The 6,000-nt window shown below is 48.9% G+C and overlaps 1 protein-coding gene across 1 annotated transcript in view; it reads left to right on the top strand.

Moving 5' to 3' along the window:
- Positions 1–261: 261 nt before the first annotated feature.
- LOC121008049 (proton-coupled amino acid transporter 1-like) overlaps positions 262–6,000 on the top strand; it is a 97,104-nt gene continuing 91,365 nt past the window's right edge. Inside the window, exon 1 of the mRNA XM_040440329.1 lies at positions 262–428. The gene's annotated coding sequence lies outside the window, so the exon portion shown is untranslated. The remainder of the gene's footprint in view (positions 429–6,000) is intronic.

Raw genomic sequence — 6,000 nt, 5'->3', positions numbered from 1 at the left:
AGTTAAAATGGCATAAATAAGGGCTCTTTCACAGGAGCGGATGCCATGCGTGGAATCCACTGCCTGAAAGAGTGCCAAGCAGAGACACGGAGCAGTAACACTATTGATAATGCTCTTTGCTTCTCTGTGCCCTTTTTACTACAAAATCACGGTGACAACTTTATCTCACAGAGAAGCAAAGAGCATTATCATCAACGCTCCCTGTCTCTGCTATGAAGCGACTGTTCACACTAAGAAGAATAATAAAGCTTTTCGAAGCACGACGCAAAAAAAAAAAAAAAAAAGTCAGTTGTCAGGGCAACGATCAGCTGACCAGAGCCTCACGTGACTGTAGTGTTTGCATCTGGAGGTAATGATGAGAAGCTGACAGAGCGGAGGAGCAGGAAGCGTGTGAGGACCGCGGCTGGTGTCCCACCGGCACCCAGAATGTGAGTACGGGGGGAGGCGAGGGCCAATATTATCATGTGGCTGTTATTAAGTACGGAGGCGGGCGAGGGGCACTATTGGGATGGATAATATGGATCTTCTGAGCTGATTTATGCCCAAATTATGAAAACATTTTTATTAATTTATTTTAATTTTTTTAGCACAAGATACCACAGCCCATGAAGGCTACTTTCACACTCGCGTTTGGTGTGGATCCGTTTGTATTATCTGTAACATAGCCAAGACGGATCCGTTTGTATTATCTGTAACATAGCCAAGACGGATCCGTTTGTATTATCTGCAACATAGCCAAGACGGATCCGTTTGTATTATCTGTAACATAGCCAAGACGGATCCGTTTGTATTATCTGCAACATTGCCAAGACGGATCCGTTTGTATTATCTGCAACATTGCCAAGACGGATCCGTTTGTATTATCTGCAACATTGCCAAGACGGATCCGTTTGTATTATCTGCAACATTGCCAAGACGGATCCGTTTGTATTATCTAAGGCTACTTTCACACTTGCGTTCAGAGCGGATCCGTCTGGTGTCTGCTCAGACGGATCCACTCATATAATGCAGACTTGGGATCCGTTCAGAACGGATCCGTCTGCATTATATTGTAGAAAAAATTCTAAGTGTGAAAGTAGCTTCAGACGGATCCGTCCAGACTTTACATTGAAAGTCAATGGGGGACGGATCCGTTTGAAAATTGAGCCATACTGTGTCAACTTCAAACGGATCCGTCCCCATTGACTTACATTGTAAGTCTGGACGGATCCGTTTGCCTCCGCACGGCCAGGCGGACACCCGAACGCTTGCTGAGGCTGAACGCTGCCAGACTGATGCATTCTGAGCGGATCCGCGTCCACTCAGAATGCATTGGGGCAGTACGGATGCGTTCGGGGCCGCTTGTGAGCCCCTTCAAACGGAGCTCACAAGCGGACACCCGAACGCTAGTGTGAAAGTAGCCTTACATAGCCAAGACGGATTCGTCTTGAACACCATTGAAAGTCAATGGAAGACGGATCAGTTTTCTATTGTGCCAGATTCTGTCAGTGAAAACGGATCCATCCCCATTGACTTACATTGTGTGCCAGGACGGATCCGTTTGGCTCAGTTTCATCAGACGGCCTCCAAAGCGGAATGGAGACGGAACTGACGCATTCTGAGCGGATCCTTTTCCATTCAGAATGCATTAGAATGGAAACTGATCCATTTTGGACCGCTTGTGAGAGCCCTGAACGGATCTAACAAACTGAAAGCCAAAAGGCGAGTGTGAAAGTAGCCTAAGTAATGGTGAGCTGGTTCTTTTGTTGTGTCCAAGGGCACTGCAAAGCACTGAGGGAAGGGGGGCCCGGCCGAACTCTTGCACCAGGGCCCATGAGCCTTTAGCCACGCCCTGGTTGTGTCCCTCTGGTCTCTCTGCTGTACATACAGTTCCCTTCCTGTCCCCTTGTCCTGCACATTGATCGCTCTTTCTTGCCCTGCGTCTTCTGGGTATCTGCCACCCTCCAGCTGCAGTTTACCTCCCTCACCCCTGGATCTTGTCCGTTACCTTGCTAATTGAGGTACATCCTTGCTGTTGCTGATTTAACTAGAGCAGGGAAGTATCCTGGCAGTATATATTGATGACCTATCCTCAAGAGAGGTCATCATTATCAGATTGGTGGGGGTCCGACTACCACCGATCAGCTGTTAGAATAGGAGGCGGCGCCCCATGTGAGCGCTGCTTCCTCTTCATTACACGTCGCCTCCCCTGTAGCATCAAGTACTCGCTCCATTCAAGTGATTACACTGCCTTCCGAGACAACGCACAGTGTAATGAAGGGGAACTTCAAACAGCTGATCGGCAGGGGTGGTGGGTGTCTACACCTGAACATCTGATTGTTGTATGTGGGGTGCTGGATCCCTGGCGTATGAAAACCATGTGCGTAGAATAAAAAACTACATGTAAAAAGGCAGGAATGTAAAAAAAAGCCATTTTCAATGAATGACAAGTCCTAATAACCTGCAGGCCACCTGCCGCCACCACTAGAGGGAGCTTACTGCATATTGTTTATACTGTATTTGAATTGAATACAAATTAGTATGTAGTTGGCTCCCTCTAGTGGTGGAACAAGGATGTTATGTTTTTGGAATTTGAGCAGTGTATTAAAAAAAAACAAAAAAAACGGAGCACCTCCTTCTATCTAGATTTATTATTAAATTTATCATCATATAACTTTAAACCTATGTAGGTTATAATAATATCTTACAGGGGTGGACACTCCAGACAGTGCACTGGTTTAGGCCCTTAGGACCAACATTGTACTAACAAGTGGGATCTGGGTGACACATTAGTGTGGTGTGCTATTTGTGCCAACCCAAAAAAAAAAAGGCCCCTTTTTGACAGACCACACCCCTTTCCAAACAGGCCACACCCTCTTTATGTGACGTGGCACTGCTGCCTCAATGTGTGTTTGGCTGCCGGGGCTTACTCTCAGAACGCAGAATCCCACGGCTACACACAGTGCTAGTGCCGGGAGAATTCAGCGCCTCCCCCCGGAGATTGTCCAACTCTCCCAAGAGTCTGGGAGGTCTCTTTTTCTTCCGAGGAGCCTCCAAGATCTTCTGGGAGAGTTGGCAAGTAGACACTAAACAGTGTATTGGTTTTACCTGTATTGTTAGGTCATGTGTGGAGGCTCTGAGGACCTATTGTGATGCCTTCAGGGATCCTTGTACTAGTGCGGAGTATGGCTATATGCACATGACCGTATGTGTTTTGCGGTCCGCACATGACATCCGTATGCCATCCGTTTTTTATTTTTTTTCAGATCCATTGTAACAATGCCTTAAACGGACAAGAATAGGACATGTTGTTATATTTTTTTTTGCAGGGCTACGGAACGGACATACAGATGCGGATAGCACACGGTGTGCTGTCCTCATTTTTTGCGGACCCATTTAAATGAATGGGTCTGCATCCTATCTGCAAAAAAAAAACGGAACGGACACGGGAACAAACAATATTCGTGTGCATATAGCCTATGTCTGCAGGGTTTTATATGCACCCTGTGACTCAGCTCGTTCGGGTGCGACCAGCTCCTGACTCTGCTCTTTCTCCAGGAGATGACACCGGTTTCATGTTCCCTATATGAAGTGCAAAGGTCTCCGATTGTGCAATCTCCAGTACAGACTTGTGATTGCGGCCTGAGAGTTTACATATCAATGAGCCAATTACTGGAAGTGGACGGCTTCCCAGAAATCATCGCATCCAGCTGAGAACCCAGACAATATTGTTCTGCATCTTAGTTGGACTGGTACCAGACGGCACAGAACATTTTCTCCTGGCTGTGATTTCCATTGATATGCCAGTAGAATAAGCCTCCAGCTAGGGCTAAAATGATTACTCGATTGGATTGAGTAATTCGACACAAAAAAATCCTCGATGCAAATTTTTTGCATTGAGGATTCGTTTGTGTCATGTGACCACGGAGTGGGAGTGAAGCGCTTGGTATTACTCACCACTCCGTGGTCACCCGCCGGCCCATACAGCGCTGCACTGGATCCTGACACATCATCAGGTCATAGTGCACGTAAGCACGCACTATAACCCGACGCTGTCTGACGGAGAAGAAGATGGAGGAGCTTTGGAGCTGCGCCCCTACAAGAAAGGTAAGTATTTTATTTCACTGGCGCTGGGTACATGGCACTGAAGGGGGACAGCCTGGTGGCACTGAAGGGGGACAGATGGCATGGAGGCACTGGGGGAGGGGGACATGGCAATGGATGGCATGGAGGGGCAGATGGCTCTGGGGGAGTGGGGGACATGGTGGATGGCATGGAGGCACTGGGGGAGTGGGGGACAGATGGCAATGGAGGGGCTGATCTGATCGCACTGGGGGAGTGGGGGACATGGCATGGAGGGGCTGATCTGTTGGCAGTGGGGGACATTGGATGACATGGAGGCACTGGGGGAGTGGGACATGGCAGTGGATGACAAGGAGGGGCTGATGGCACTGGGGGAGTGGAGCTGAAGGCACTGGGGTGAGGGAGAGCTGAAGGCACTGGGGGAACGGTACTGATGGCACGGGGGGAGTGGAGCTGAAGGCACTGGGGGAACGGTACTGATGGCACGGGGGGAAGCTGATGGCACTGGGGGAACTGATGCACTTGGGCTGATCGCACAGGGGGGAACAAAGGGTGTTGTGGACTGATGGCAGGGGCCTGATGAGTTTTTATAAAGGAAAACAGTCCATTAATTCATTTTTTCTTATTAGAGTTCTCAAATAATCGTTTACTGCAGCCCTACCTCCAGCTCTATATGACCTGCCAGTAACTGGTAGTACATGCTGGGAGTTGTGATCACTGACTGATTTTAACTATCAAGCCTCAACTTCACTACAAAGCAATACAAAACTTTCAAATCAACAGTTAAAATCAATGAATAACATTATGGAAAGTGTAGCCCTAGCCTTAAAGGGGTATTCCAGGATTTTAACTCCTTCGCCAATGACAGCACCCCTGGAGAGACCACCTCCTCCTCAGGACAGGAAACAGGAACCAGAATCGCTTTAAAAGGGGTTCCACCCCCTCTACCCCCAGTTCTGTTTCCTGTCCTAAGGGACAGGTGGGATTGGAATCGCTGTTTGAAAGAATCAGAGCTGCGGGGCCCCCAGGCTTTTTAAAGTATAGGAGGGTTACCCCGGGTGGTGTAAGCCTCCTCTAGGAGCCGCTGCAACAAGACTGGGCTCTCTTCTCTTCCTACCCCACTCCGGTCTCTTTCCCGGCCTGGGCAGGTTACGGCCTTCCTGGGTACATGGGACCTCTGCGGACCGTGTTTCGCATGTCCGGCTGCCAGCACATGTAGGACGTCGCTTCTGGTTGGCAGAGGGAGGAAGCGCTGTGCTGCAGACCGGTAGTGGGCAGGAGCCGGCATGCGCGCGCCAGGAGAAAAGCCCAGCCAGTTGAGAAGAGGCTGACAGTTTCTCCATTATGGCTGTATGATTATGGAGCAGGCTCAGCGCGCTGAAGCCACCAGTGATACACCGGTACCAGGGTGGGGTTAGAGGGGTTGTTACCCATTAACATCAGTGTTATGTATTTGCTCATGGGGGCCATCTTCTGTGCCTAGATATGAGTCTTCTAGGAAGGTCTCCAGATCAAAGGAGAAGGGGGGTGCTGTTTGTAAAAGAAAGTTACCATCTGCCTGGGTTAAACCCCTGTGTCAAGCATGCATAAGCAAGTTAATGGGGGAGGAAGCTCCGTGTCTGATGGGCAGTCTCTTGCAGATGATCTGTGATGAAGTTAAAGAATCTGTTAGGCGCTACTTTCACATTAGCGTTTTTTGCGGATCCGTCATGGATCAAAAAAAAATACTTCCGTTACAATAATACAACCGCATGCATCCGTCAAGAACAGATCCGGTTGTATTATGTCTTCTATAGCCATGACAGATCCGTCTTGAACACTATTGAAAGTCAATGGGGGACGGATCCGTTTTCTATTGTGCTCCGCACCACATCGCGGGCAGATGACCTCTGCAGGCAGCGTTTTGGTGTCAGCCTCCAAAGCGGAACGGAGGCAAAC

This window comes from Bufo bufo, chromosome 1 (assembly GCF_905171765.1).
Source record: "Bufo bufo chromosome 1, aBufBuf1.1, whole genome shotgun sequence".
Taxonomy (NCBI): domain Eukaryota; kingdom Metazoa; phylum Chordata; class Amphibia; order Anura; family Bufonidae; genus Bufo; species Bufo bufo.
The sequence above is the reverse complement of the archived record's forward strand: the minus strand, read 5'-3'. Positions and strand labels throughout refer to the sequence as shown.